Here is a 15,466-nt window from a genome sequence, read left to right on the forward strand (position 1 = left end):
CAGTCTCGCCAAAACAGATAGGCTCCCTGAGTTAGAAGGCTGAGCTGAAATAGATCAACATTAGTAGGCATTGTGCAGGATATCAGTTAGCTCCCAGATCTCCTGCAGCGGAATAATGGCAGAGCGCTCAATAAAAGAGAGCCAGGAACTAGACTCTGGCCTAGAGCGTAGCCCACGATGTTCAAACTCACAATTCTTAGGACACCAGGGCAGTGTGTGCAAATCCAGGTGGATCTAGCTAAGGGTCCTGCTGCCACGGAAACACCGCTACAGGCTAACATTAAAATATGTCTACATAGCCCCTCAAGTCCTTCTAATGGCGAAAAAAGGCTATGGATGGGGGACAGACCTTTCCGGTGAAGGGCCTACAGGGACAATTTGAGTTATCAAAGCAGAGGAACAAGATAAACTGTTTGTATAAGTAACCAAGAGAAAATACATGAATGCAACTAGACCCACCAAATTAGTTGCAAACCCTAGAAATTGAAAAGCTAGTTTTTTTACGTTGATTTCAATAGTGTCGCCCACAAACTGTTTAAGAGCAGTCCCAATCCATGCAATCCGGCTCACTTGTAAAGCTTTGTTAGTTTGTTAAATGAGAATCCACCAGTATCTACTAAGCCAATGAGTGGTCCCTATTTCTAAGTTTGGTATGGTTCCCAAATTACCCCTCACCAAGCAAAGGAACGTTTATCAAGATTAACACATAGGGATAGGTCTCAAGTGGCAAATGTATGGTAGGCAGCTTCTTTGGCGATCTGCTTGGCAAAGGACCTTGCATTTCCAGAGCCAAATAGGTATGACTCACGGATAGTGCACTAGGCACAGTAGAAATTCAGATGAAATGAGTCACCTTTAGTTTTTGTGAACAGCGATTAGAAGAAGTGCAAGACGGACCTGCATCCTTGCTACTCAGTGCCTGAATCGCTCCAGATTCCACTTTAGAGCTAAGAGGTCAGCGGGAGAGCTGAATATCATCAAGAATGTACAAATCTTGATCCTTCTAGTCTATTAACAATAAATCAATAAGCACTAGCCTACTGAGAAATGGCTTAACCAGATCCTTAAATAGGCCCCCAATTTATCATACATCTTATGTCAGTCTATCCAAGTATGCTTGTACCATAAAAGTTGGACAGGGTATACTGTCCTATGTATTTATAACAATATCCCTGGTAGTAATTGTGGGTGCATCTATTGCCTTTCATGCTTAACGGTTGGCACAACAGTGAGGGAAACATTCTTAAAACCAGCCACATGAGCACTGGATGAGATTCCAGCATCACCTTCAAAGGGGACAACCAAACCCGTAGAACTGGCAAAGATTGAATAAGCACCGTGAACATGGCAGTCAGTGGAAAAACGTCTCTATTTACCACATATACAGCTCTTTTGACTAATTTATCAATAATACTAGTACCAGATGAAGGGCTAGATGTGCTCAGGGCTTTCCGCTTACCTGTTTAGAAGTCCTTGGCCTCCTTCCTTCCACGGGACCACCCTCAGAAAAAAAAAACAAAGAAGGGAGGCCACTCTTTGCCTGGGCACGTTCCGTGCTGCAGGAACAGGTGGTGCCTTATGTAATGCACCAACGCCCCACTGCACTATAGCCACTGACGTCCAAACACACCTACATTGGTGCAGAGCAGTCCTGTGTGTTCGAGCATCCCTTGAGAATCAAAGGTTTGAGTTACCCCATTGTTTCACAAGTTTGCTTCCTCTGGGTGCTTTACTTTGACAAGAAGGGTGTCCCTCGTGGAGCCTCCGGTGACTTCTGAAAAACCGAACTGGTGATCTGGATCCCGTGATATGCACTATATGTAGGCTTGCTGGAGTTCAGAAGGTGAGTAACAATTAAAGATGACTTTAAATTTGTGTTTGTCTTATCACATGCAGTATGATCAAAGACAGAGGTGAAATGTCAGTCTAATCTTCTGACACACTGCTATTTATTCTTTTAACATGGAGACTTCTGTTTACTTTTCCTTGTCTTGCAGCAAACTGTAAGGATTATGTAAAGTGTGCAATCTTGCTGGTACGAAAGGAAAGACTGTAGGATGTTGTGGACTTATTTTGCATCATTAAATTTGACCCAGAGAAAAAGAGAAAGTAGAAAAGGAAGAAATTAGGGAAACTCAAGTTGAAGTAATGTTACTTGTTGCAAGGTGCAACTTTTACAAAGTTGCTGCTTTGTTGCCCAGAGTCCCCTGTGCCCATTCACAGTTTCACATGAGGTCTGCCCCGAGACAGCTTTCCACCCTCCTGGGGAGACATGCAAATTACTTCAAGTTAAAGACTCAAAGAAACCTGCAAGGGGAGAAGAGATGTTACCTCTCTCACAGAAGTCACGTAGGTGTTAGCCAAAAGGCGAGCTTCAAAGGAGAAGCCGCCTTTGAAAGGCAAATGGCCAATACTTGGAAAATGGGATGCTCTTTTGTATAGGTAGACAGGGTGGCACTAGGGACAGAGAGGAAAAGCCTGTAGTCAAACCAGTTTTCCAAGGGCATGTAGTACCCGTGGTAGCCACACATCTGGGTTAGGCTAAGGAGCTTTGCATGCCAAGGGTGGGGTCCTGCCATGTTGAAAGTGGCCAGAATAGGAAATTATGGCATAGCAAAATGCCGCAATTCTCCGGAAGTGGTCATCAGGAGGGAGGGAAACTAGTAGCCCAATGGCAACTGATCATGCCCTATCCCGAGGGCCTTTTCTGAGCATAATAAAGGCACCCTGGCACCCAAATGTCATGATCTGGGTGGACTGGGGAAGAGGACCGAAGAAGGACTACCCTGCTGCACCAAGGACCCGGTGAAGAGAGGCTGTATCTACTTGGACAGCACCTGCTGCAGCTGGTAGCTAACAAAGGAAAGGGACTGTGCCTGCTGTGTCCGGCTCATGAAGTTGATTCCGTAACCAGAGACTATAAGCGTCAGTTGGCATACCTCCTGTTTGCAACACAGGGTCACAACAGCTGAAGAAGCCTGATGTGGTGAGTTGTTTGCCGAGGTCTTGCAATTGCTGCTCCTCGCCATCATGTACACCAGGACACAAAGCTCAAAAGTTGCTTTCGAGTTTGCTGGACCTGAGAGAGTAGTCGGAGTGAAACTTGGCCTCCAAGAAGGCAAGTTATCACCCAAGGAAGGATTCTACTGTGATTGTGATACCTGGTGACTGATAGCCCAGTGGTGATTGGACTCCTACCAGGCCAGAGAGGTCTTCGAGGGACATCAACCCCACTCCTACCTCAAGTTTATTGACTAGGTTAATTAAAACCATCATAATTCAAGCATGCATACAATATAAATACTTAACATACTCGCTATATAAAATAGAAGTTCATAAAAACGTATTTTGCTTATTTGAAACTAAATCATATCATGGTGTTAAATTGTGCGCGACTAAAACCTACTCCACTAATTTCAACCTTATTCTTGATCTTAAATTCAGGATTTTCTTACTCCTGTGTTAAAGCTGCGTTGCGTCCTAGTTGCAAAAAAGTAAAATTTAGGGAATATCCTTAAATAATTAACACTCAGTTATACCTATGACTGTTATTTATTTATTCGGTCTAGATATAGACCATTTGAATACAATAGAACAGTCATACATAGCAATGGTAAAAGCTCATGTCCATCATTCAAATAAATACAATACATTCCTTAAAAAAGCTAAAACAAATAACATGATCAATTTGGGGACTGGTACATTTCTTATCATATCAATATAATTTTAAAAAATGCCATGCAGTTTAGGCTAAAAGTATATCAATAAAAAACAATTAAAACCATAATTGCTCACATAAAAACGATCCTAATAAAAAGAAGAAAAAAGAATCAAACGCCAGCAGTATACAATGTGTGTAGGAAGTTGGCTCGGTATGCACTATTTCAAAGTAAGGAATAGTATGCACAGAGTCCAAGGGTTCCCCTTAGAGGTAAGATAGTGGCAAAAAGAGATAATACTAATGCTCTATTTTGTGGTAGTGTGGTCGAGCAGTAGGCTTATCAAAGGAGTAGTGTTAAGCATTTGTTGTACATATACAAGCAATAAATGAGTAACACACACTCAAAGACAATTCCAGGCCAATAGGTTTTTGTATAGAAAAATATCTTTTCTTAGTTTATTTTAAGAACCACAGGTTCAAATTTTACATGTAATACTTCAAATGAAAGGTATTGCAGGTAGGTACTTTAGGAACTTTGAATAATCAAAATAGCATACACAGTTTTCAAATAAATCACATATAGCTATTTTAAAACTAGACAGTGCAATTTTCAACAGTTCCTGGGGGGAGTAAGAGTTAGTTAGTTTTTGCAGGTAAGTAAACCACCTACGGGGTTCAAGTTTGGGTCCAAGGTAGCCCACCGTTGGGGGTTCAGAGCAACCCCAAAGTTACCACACCAGCAGCTCAGGGCCGGTCAGGTGCAGAGCTCAAAGTGGTGTCCAAAACGCATAGGCTTCAATGGAGAAGGGGGTGCCCAGGTTCCAGTCTGCCAGCAGCCGCGTCTTCGGAGGGCAGACCAGGGGGGTTTTGTAGGGCACCGGGGGGGACACAAGTTAGCACAGAAAGTACACCCTCAGCAGCACGGGGGCGGCCGGGTGCAGTGCGCAAACACGCGTCGGGTTTCCAATAGAAATCAATGGGAGACCAAGGGGTCTCTTCAGCGATGCAGGCAAGGTGGGGCTCCTCGGGGTAGCCACCACCTGGGCAAGGGAGAGGGCCTCCTGGGGGTCACTCCTGCACTGGAGTTCCGATCTTTCAGGTCCTGGGGGCTGCGGGTGCAGAGTCTTTACCAGGCGTCGGGATCTGGGAAGCAGGCAGTCGCGGTCAGGTGGAGCCTCGGTATTCCCTCTGCAGGTGTCGCTGTAGGGGCTCAGGGGGGCAACTGTGGATACTCACGGTCTCGCAGTCGCCGGGGAGTCCTCCCTGAAGCGTTGTTTCTCCACAAGTTGAGCCGGGGGCGTCTGGTGCAGAGTAGCAAGTCTCACGCCTCCGGCGGGAAATGCAGTTGTTTTAAAGTTGCTCCTTTTGAAACAAAGTTGCAGTCTTGGGTGAACAGAGCCGCTGTCCTCAGGAGTTTCTTGGTCCTTCTAGAGCAGGGCAGTCCTCTGAGGATGGGGAGAGCGTCGCTGGAGCAGTGTCTTTAGAAGGGGGGAGACAGGCCGGTAGAGCTGGGGCCAAAGCAGTTGGTGTCTCCGTCTTCTCTGCAGGGTTTTTCAGCTTAGCAGTCCTCTTCTTCTTAGGTTGCAGGAATCTGAGTTCCTAGGTTCAGGGGAGCCCCTAAATACAGAATTTAGGGGTGTGTTTAGGTCTGAGAGGGCAGTAGCAAATGGCTACTAGCCCTGAGGGTGGCTACACCCTCTTTGTGCCTCCTCCCAAGGGGAGGGGGTCACATTCCTATCCCTATTGGGGGAATCCTCCATCAACAAGATGGAGGATTTCTAAAAGTCAGTCACCTCAGTTCAGGTTGCCTTAGGGGCTGTCCTGACTGGCCAGTGACTCCTCCTTGTTTTTCTCATTATCTCCTCCGGCCTTGCCGCCAAAAGTGGGGCCGTGGCCGGAGGGGGCGGGCAACTCCACTAGCTGGAGTGCCTTGTGGTGCTGTAACTAAGGGGGTGAGCCTTTGAGGCTCACCACCAGGTGTTACAGTTCCTGCAAGGGGGAGGTGATAAGCATCTCCACCCAGTACAGGCTTTGTTACTAGCCACAGAGTGACAAAGGCACTCTCCCCATGTGGCCAGCCACATGTCTTGAGTGTGGCAGGCTGCTAAAACCAGTCAGCCTACACGGGTAGTTGGTTAAGGTTTCAGGGGGCACCTCTAAGGTGCCCTCTGGGGTGTATGTTACAATAAAATGTACACTGGCATCAGTGTGCATTTATTGTGCTGAGAAGTTTGATACCAAACTTCCCAGTTTTTAGTGTAGCCATTATGGTGCTGTGGAGTTCGTGCATGACAGACTCCCAGACCATATACTCTTATGGCTACCCTGCACTTACAATGTCTAAGGTTTTGCTTAGACACTGTAGGGGCACAGTGCTCATGCACTGGTGCCCTCACCTATGGTATAGAGCACCCTGCCTTAGGGCTGTAAGGCCTGCTAGAGGGGTGACTTATCTATACTGCATAGGCAGTGTGAGGTTGGCATGGCACCCTGAGGGGAGTGCCATGTCGACTTACTCGTTTTGTCCTCACCAGCACACACAAGCTGGCAAGCAGTGTGTCTGTGCTGAGTGAGGGGTCCCCAGGGTGGCATAAGACATGCTGCATCCCTTAGAGACCTTCCCTGGCATCAGGGCCCTTGGTACCAGGGGTACCAGTTACAAGGGACTTACCTGGATGCCAGGGTGTGCCAATTGTGGAAACAAAAGTACAGGTTAGGGAAAGAACACTGGTGCTGGGGCCTGGTTAGCAGGCCTCAGCACACTTTCAAATCAAAACTTAGCATCAGCAAAGGCAAAAAGTCAGGGGGTAACCATGCCAAGGAGGCATTTCCTTACACAACCCCCCCCCCCCCCCAAACGAAAGAGGGTGAGACTAACCTTTCCCAAGAGAGTCTTCATTTTCTAAGTGTAAGAACCAGGAAAGGCCATCAGCATTGGCATGGGCAGTCCCAGGTCTGTGTTCCACTATAAAGTCCATTCCCTGTAGGGAGATGGACCACCTCAACAGTTTTGGATTTTCATCTTTCATTTGCATCAGCCATCTGAGAGGTCTGTGGTCAGTTTGAACTACAAAGTGAGTACCAAAGAGGTATGGTCTCAGCTTCTTCAGGGACCAAACCACAGCAAAGGCCTCCCTCTCAATGGCACTCCAACGCTGCTCCCTGAGGAGTAACCTCCTGCTAATGAAAACAACAGGCTGGTCACGGCCATCATCATTATTTTGGGACAAAACTGCCCCTATCCCATGTTCAGAGGCATCTGTCTGCACAATGAACTGCTTGGAGTAATCTGGAGCTTTTTGAACTGGTGCTGTGCACATTGCTTGTTTCAGGGTGTCAAAGGCCTGTTGGCATTCTACAGTCCAGTTTACTTTCTTGGGCATTTTCTTGAAGGTAAGTTCTGTGAGGGCTGTCACTATGGATCCATATCCCTTCACAAACCTCCTGTAATATCCAGTCAAGCCAAGGAATGCCCTGACTTGAGTCTGGGTTTTTGGAGCTGCCCAGTCCAGAATAGTCTGGATCTTAGGCTGGAGTGGCTGAATTTGGCCTCCACCTACAAGGTGTCCCAAGTAAACCAAAGTTCCCTGCCCTATCTGGCATTTTGGATGCCTTGATAGAGAGGCCTGCTGATTGCAGAGCCTTCAAAACCTTCTTCAGGTGGACCAGGTGATCCTGCCAGCTGGAGCTAAAGACAGCAATATCGTCAAGATAATCTGCACTAAAGGACTCCAAGCCAGCAAGGACTTGATTCACCAACCTTTGGAAGGTGGCAGGGGCATTCTTTAAACCAAAGGGCATAACAGTAAACTGATAATGCCCATCAGGAGTGGAGAATGCTGTCTTTTCGTTTGCTCCTGGTGCCATTTTGATTTGCCAGTACCCTGCAGTTAAGTCAAAGGTACTTAAGAATTTGGCAGCACCTAATTTGTCAATCAGTTCATCAGCCCTTGGAATGGGATGGGCATCTGTCTTGGTGACAGAATTAAGTCCTCTGTGGTCCACACAAAGCCTCATCTCTCTCTTTCCATCTTTGGTGTGAGGTTTGGGGACTAAGACCACTGGGCTAGCCCAGGGGCTGTCAGAGTGCTCAATGATTCCCAATTCCAGCATCTTGTGGACTTCCACTTTGATGCTTTCCTTAACTTGGTCAGACTGTCTGAATATTTTGTTTTTGACAGGCATGCTGTCTCCTGTGTCCACATCATGGGTACACAGGTGTGTCGGACCAGGGGTTAGGGAAAAGAGCTCAGCAAGCTGTTGCAGGACCTTCCTACAGTCATATTGCTGGTGGCTAGAGAGGGTGTCTGAATAGATCACTCCATCAACTGAGCCATCTTTAGGGTTTGATGAGGAGATCAGGGAGAGGTTCACTCTCAGCTTCCTGGTCCTCATCTGTTACCATCAACAGATTCACATCAGCCCTGTCATGGAAGAGCTTAAGGCGGTTCACATGGATCACCCTCTTGGGGCTCCTGCTAGTGCCTAGGTCCACCTGACTCTTCTTTTCTAGCACTGGGTAAGGGCCACTCCATTTGTACTGAAGTGCCCTGGGAGCCACAGGCTCCAGAACCCAAACTTTCTGCCCTGGTTGAAATTCAACCATTGCAGCCTTTTGGTCATACCAAAACGTCTGGAGCTGTTGGCTGGCCTCAAGGTTTTTACTTGCCTTTTCCATGTACTCTGCCATCCTTGAACGTAGGCGAAGTACATAGTCCACTATGTCTTGTTTAGGCTCATGAAGAGGTCTCTCCCAGCCTTCCTGCACAAGAGCTAGTGGTCCCCGTACAGGGTGGCCAAACAGAAGTTCAAAGGGTGAGAACCCTACTCCCTTCTGAGGCACCTCTCTGTAAGTGAAAAGCAGACATGGCAAGAGGACATCCCATCTCCTTTTGAGTTTTTCAGGTGGCCCCGTGATCATGCCTTTTAATGTCTTGTTGAATCTCTCAACAAGGCCATTAGTTTGTGGATGGTAGGGTGAAGTGAATTTATAAGTCACTCCACACTCATTCCACATGTGTTTCAGGTATGCTGACATGAAGTTGGTACCTCTGTCAGACACCACCTCCTTAGGAAAACCCACTCTGGTAAAAATACCAATGAGGGCCTTGGCTACTGCAGGGGCAGTAGTCGACCTAAGGGGAATAGCTTCAGGGTATCTAGTAGCATGATCCACTACTACTAGTATGTACATGTTCCCTGAGGCTGTGGGAGGTTCAAGTGGACCCACTATGTCCACACCCACTCTTTCAAAGGGGACCCCACCACTGGAAGTGGAATGAGGGGGGCCTTTGGGTGTCCACCTGTCTTACCACTGGCTTGACAGGTGGTACAGGAGACACAAAACTCCTTGACTTTCTGGGACATGTTGGGCCAGTAGAAGTGGTTGACTAGTCTCTCCCACGTCTTGGTTTGTCCCAAATGCCCAGCAAGAGGAATATCATGGGCTAAGGTCTGTATGAACTCCCTAAACTCCTGAGGCACTACCACTCTCCTAGTGGCACCAGGTTTGGGATCTCTTGCCTCAGTGTAAAGGAGTCCATCTTCCCAATAGACCCTATGTGTTCCAGTTTTCTTGCCATTGGACTCTTCAGCAGCTTGCTGCCTAAGGCCTTCAAGAGAGGGACAGGTTTCTTGCCCCTTACACAACTGCTCCCTTGAGGGTCCCCCTGGGCCTAAGAGCTCAACCTGATAAGGTTCTAACTCCATAGGCTCTGTTCCCTCAGAGGGCAGAACTTCTTCCTGAGAAGAGAGGTTCTCTTTTTGTTGTTGTGTTGCAGCTGGTTTCCCAGTTGTCTTTCCTTTTCTCTTGGTAGGCTGGGCCCTTTTTCCAGGCTCCAACTCTACTTTTTCACCCTGAGCCTTGCACTGTGCCCTTGTCTTGACACACACCAGTTCAGGGATACCCAGCATGGCTGCATGGGTTTTCAATTCTACCTCAGCCCATGCTGAGGACTCCAGGTCATTTCCAAGCAAACAGTCTACTGGGATATTTGAGGAGACCACCACCTGTTTCAGGCCATTGACCCCTCCCCACTCTAAAGTTACCATAGCCATGGGATGTACTTTAGTCTGATTGTCAGCGTTGGTGACTGGATAAGTTTGTCCAGCCAGGTATTGACCAGGTGAAAACCAGTTTCTCTGTCACCATGGTGACACTGGCACCTGTATCCCTCAGGCCTTCTACACTTGTCCCATTAATTAAGAGCTGCTGTCTGTATTTTTGCATGTTAGGGGGCCAGGCAGCCAGTGTGGCTAAATCCACCCCACCCTCAGAGACTAATGTAGCTTCAGTGTGACACCTGATTTGCTCTGGGCACACTGATGATCCCACTTGGAGACTAGCCATTCCAGTGTTAGCTGGAGTGGAGTTAGAAGTGGTACTTTTCTTGGGACAGGCCTTGTATCCAGTTTGGTGTCCAGGCTGATTACAGCTACGACACCAGGCCTTTTTGGGATCAAAGTTTTTACCCTTGTACCCAAAATTGTTTTGTGAAGAGGCTCTGGGCCCACCCTCCTGTGCAGGTCTTTGGGGGCCTATAGAAGACTCTTTACTATTTTTATTTTTGGATGTCTCAACACTCTTCCCCTGGGGAGGCTTTGTGACCCCTTTCTTTTGGTCACCCCCTGTGGAAGTCTTGGTCACCCTAGTCTTGACCCAATGGTCCGCCTTCTTTCCCAATTCTTGGGGAGAAATTGGTCCTAGGTCTACCAGATGCTGATGCAGTTTATCATTTGAACAATTACTTAATGGGTGTTCTTTCACAAATAAATTGTACAGCCCATCATAATCATTTACACCACTGCCTTGAATCCAACCATCCAGTGTTTTCACTGAGTAGTCTACAAAATCAACCCAGGTCTGGCTCGAGGATTTTTTAGCCCCCCTGAATCTAATTCTATACTCCTCAGTGGAGAATCCAAAGCCCTCAATCAGGGTACCCTTCATGAGGTCATAAGATTCTGCATCTTTTCCAGAGAGTGTGAGGAGTCTATCCCTACACTTTCCAGTGAGCATTTCCCAAAGGAGAGCACCCCAGTGAGATCTGTTTACTTTTCTGGTTGCACATGCCCTCTCAAAAGCTGTGAACCATTTGGTGATGTCATCACCATCTTCATATTTAGTTACAATCCCTTTAGGGATTTTCAACATGTCAGGAGAATCTCTGACCCTATTTATGTTGCTGCCACCATGGATGGGACCAAAACCCATCTCTTGTCTTTCCCTTTCTATGGCTAGGAGCTGTCTCTCCAAAGCCAATCTTTTGGCCATCCTGGCTAACAGGAGGTCATCTTCACTGAGGCTATCCTCAGTGATTTCAGAGGTGCTGGCCCCTCCTGTGAGGGAAGCAGCATCTCTGACTATCACAGTTGGAGTCAGGGATTGAGGGTCCCTGATCTCCCTAATTAGGACAGGAAGGGGGGAATTCTCCTCCAAGTCACTAACATCATCCTCTGGGTTGTCATCCTCAGAGGGGTTGGCTTTTTCAAACTCTGCCAAAAGCTCCTGGAGCTGTTGTTTGGAGGGTCTTAAGCCAACTGGGATTTTCTTTATTTTGCAGAGAGACCTTAGCTCCCTCATCTTAAGATGGAGGTAAGGTGTGAGGTCGAGTTCCACCACATTCTCTTCTGCACCAGGCATTATGTTTCTAAAAGTTGGAATACTTTTTAAGAATCTAAAACTATTTCTAGAACTTAATTCAAACTTTCTCAAAACTTTTATACTCTAAAAGAAATGCTAACAGGGACTAACACAAGGCCCTAGCTGGACTTTTAAAAATTTAGAAAAATAGCACAAATTGAAAAAATCAGTTTCTAATGACAATTTTTGGAATTTGTCGTGTGATCAGGTATTGGCTGAGTAGTCCAGCAAATGCAAAGTCTTGTACCCCACTGCTGATCCACCAATGTAGGAAGTTGGCTCTGTATGCACTATTTCAAAGTAAGGAATAGTATGCACAGAGTCCAAGGGTTCCCCTTAGAGGTAAGATAGTGGCAAAAAGAGATAATACTAATGCTCTATTTTGTGGTAGTGTGGTTGAGCAGTAGGCTTATCAAAGGAGTAGTGTTAAGCATTTGTTGTATATACACAAGCAATAAATGAGGAACACACACTCATAAGACAATTCCAGGCCAATAGGTTTTTGTATAGAAAAATATATTTTCTTAGTTTATTTTAAGAACCACAGTTCAAATTTTACATGTAATACTTCAAATGAAAGGTATTGCAGGTAGGTACTTTAGGAACTTTGAATAATCAAAATAGCATACACAGTTTTCAAATAAATCATATATAGCTATTTTAAAACGAGACAGTGCAATTTTCAACAGTTCCTGGGGGGAGTAAGAGTTAGTTAGTTTTTGCAGGTAAGTAAACCACCTACGGGGTTCAAGTTTGGGTCCAAGGTAGCCCACCGTTGGGGGTTCAGAGCAACCCCAAAGTTACCACACCAGCAGCTCAGGGCCGGTCAGGTGCAGAGGTCAAAGTGGTGCCCAAAACGCATAGGCTTCAATGGAGAAGGGGGTGCCCTGGGTCCAGTCTGCCAGCAGGTAAGTACCCGCGTCTTCGGAGGGCAGACCAGTGGGGTTTTGTAGGGCACCGGGGGGGACACAAGTTAGCACAGAAAGTACACCCTCAGCAGCATGGGGGTGGCTGGGTGCAGTGTGCAAACATGCGTCGTGTTTCCAATAGAAATCAGTGGGAGACCAAGGGGTCTCTTCAGCGATGCAGGCAGGCAAGGGGGGGCTCCTCGGGGTAGCCACCACCTGGGCAAGGGAGAGGGCCTCCTGGGGGTCACTCCTGCACTGGAGTTCCGATCTTTCAGGTCCTGGGGGCTGCGGGTGCAGAGTCTTTACCAGGCGTCGGGATCTGGGAAGCAGGCAGTCGCGGTCAGGGGGAGCCTCGGGATTCCCTCTGCAGGCGTCGCTGTGAGGGCTCAGGGGGGGAACTCTGGCTACTCACGGTCTCGCAGTCGCCGGGGAGTCCTCCCTGAAGCGTTGTTTCTCCACAAGTCGAGCCGGGGGCGTCGGGTGCAGAGTAGCAAGTCTCACGCTTCCGGCAGGAAATGCAGTTGTTTTAAAGTTGCTGCTTTTGAAACAAAGTTGCAGTCTTGGGTGAACAGAGCCGCTGTCCTCGGGAGTTTCTTGGTCCTTCTAGAGCAGGGCAGTCCTCTGAGGATTCAGAGGTCGCTGGTCCCTGGGGAGAGCGTCGCTGGAGCAGTGTCTTTAGAAGGGGGAGACAGGCCGGTAGAGCTGGGGCCAAAGCAGTTGGTGTCTCCGTCTTCTCTGCAGGGTTTTTCAGCTTAGCAGTCCTCTTCTTCTTAGGTTGCAGGAATCTGAGTTCCTAGGTTCAGGGGAGCCCCTAAATACAGAATTTAGGGGTGTGTTTAGGTCTGGGAGGGCAGTAGCCAATGGCTACTAGCCCTGAGGGTGGCTACACCCTCTTTGTGCCTCCTCCCAAGGGGAGGGGGGGTAACATTCCTATCCCTATTGGGGGAAGCTTCCATCTACAAGATGGAGGATTTCTAAAAGTCAGAGTCACCTCCGCTAAGGTTGCCTTAGGGGCTGTCCTGACTGGCCAGTGACTCCTCCTTGTTTTTCTCATTATCTCCTCCGGCCTTGCTGCCAAAAGTGGGGCCGTGGCCAGAGGGGGCGGGCAACTCCACTAGCTGGAGTGCCCTGTGGTGCTGTAACAAAGGGGGTGAGCCTTTGAGGCTCACCGCCAGGTGTTACAGTTCCTGCAAGGGGGAGGTGATAAGCATCTCCACCCAGTACAGGCTTTGTTACTAGCCACAGAGTGACAAAGGCACTCTCCCCATGTGGCCAGCAACATGTCTCGAGTGTGGCAGGCTGCTAAAACCAGTCAGCCTACACGGGTAGTTGGTTAAGGTTTCAGGGGGCACCTCTAAGGTGCCCTCTGGGGTGTATGTTACAATAAAATGTACACTGGCATCAGTGTGCATTTATTGTGCTGAGAAGTTTGATACCAAACTTCCCAGTTTTCAGTGTAGCCATTATGGTGCTGTGGAGTTCGTGCATGACAGACTCCCAGACCATATACTCTTATGGCTAACCTGCACTTACAATGTCTAAGGTTTTGCTTAGACACTGTAGGGGCACAGTGCTCATGCACTGGTGCCCTCACCTATGGTATAGAGCACCCTACCTTAGGGCTGTAAGGCCTGCTAGAGAGGTGACTTATCTATACTGCATAGGCAGTGTGAGGTTGGCATGGCACCCTGAGGGGAGTGCCATGTCGACTTACTCGTTTTGTCCTCACCAGCACACACAAGCTGGCAAGCAGTGTGTCTGTGCTGAGTGAGGGGTCCCCAGGGTGGCATAAGGCATGCTGCATCCCTTAGAGACCTTCCCTGGCATCAGGGCCCTTGGTACCAGGGGTACCAGTTACAAGGGACTTACCTGGATGCCAGGGTGTGCCAATTGTGGAAACAAAAGTACAGGTTAGGGAAAGAACACTGGTGCTGGGGCCTGGTTAGCAGGCCTCAGCACACTTTCAAATCAAAACTTAGCATTAGCAAAGGCAAAAAGTCAGGGGGTAACCATGCCAAGGAGGCATTTCCTTACAATGTGTACTGTAAAAATATAAAATAAATGTTAAAACAATGCTTTTGAAACTAGATTATATAAACAGTTATGAAAGTCATCCACAATTTTGTACTATATTCAATACCAATTAGCCTGCACTATTGATAAAAAGATTAATAAAAATACCAGAACCCATGGTTAGTAATAGTTGGAGATGAGACATGGGTTCCAACAATCATATCCTAAAGCCCCCCAATGATCCTGATATATTTAAAATCCACACACAGGTTAGATAAAATTCCCCATCAGAGTTGAAATACATAACACATCAAAAGCCTAAGATCTGCTAAACTCGTCCGAATATAAAAAGACATAGACACTCATATTTATGCCACCAAAGAAAAAGAAAAAATAGATCTAGTTGGAGTCCCTGTCCATAAGCTATAGAATACCTATCCAACTCAGTGCCCCAAGGCTAGGGTGAACCTATAGCGGATGGACTAAGCTGCAGACAGATATTTGGTGACTGAGCTTACTACCAGCGTAGATTAATCATATTTGCATATTCTAAAGGCATTAGCTCGGTCCTGCAAAAGTAAAACTTTGCACAGAGGGATGATCCACCCCCCTCTAGGGCTCTTATATAGAGGACAAAAGAACAACACATGCTTGGGTGTTTCCTTACATTGATGGCAATTTATGCATCTATCAGTCGTGGGATTACTTGTTGACCAACAAGCCGTAAAACTATTAACAGGTAAAATGCCATACCTTAGCTGAAGGAATAAGGCACGAGCAGGTATAGGGAGGTCCATGAGATTCTCAGGCCGGGGTTCATGTTTAACCTGCAAAAACTCTGCTGTTAACCGGCCTACCCCATTACGGTGGAAAAGCTCATCGTTGATTTTTCCCCAGTATCTCCCTTTAACAAGTTGTCTAACGTTAGCAGGGATCGACTCGGGGTACTTCCAATAGTGAGGGAAACCTAACTTATCCCAAGCGGATTTCATCTCCCTCAACCATAGGATTTTTTCCCATCCCTGTGGGGATGTTATGAGATCTCATTGCTACCCTAAATGGTTCAAGTTCATCAGTGTTACATAATTGAATCCAGTATAAAAGCGGTCTCAGACCCGCCGTGTCTTTAATACTATTTAATCCTAGATCGAGTATGAGCGGCATCATTGGTGTGCCCTTCCCTAGCCTGGATACATGTCTAAGAAAGTGATTTTCTTTGGTTTGCAAAATATCCAGTTGTCT

This window comes from Pleurodeles waltl, chromosome 6 (genome assembly GCF_031143425.1).
Source record: "Pleurodeles waltl isolate 20211129_DDA chromosome 6, aPleWal1.hap1.20221129, whole genome shotgun sequence".
In the NCBI taxonomy this organism is placed as follows: domain Eukaryota; kingdom Metazoa; phylum Chordata; class Amphibia; order Caudata; family Salamandridae; genus Pleurodeles; species Pleurodeles waltl.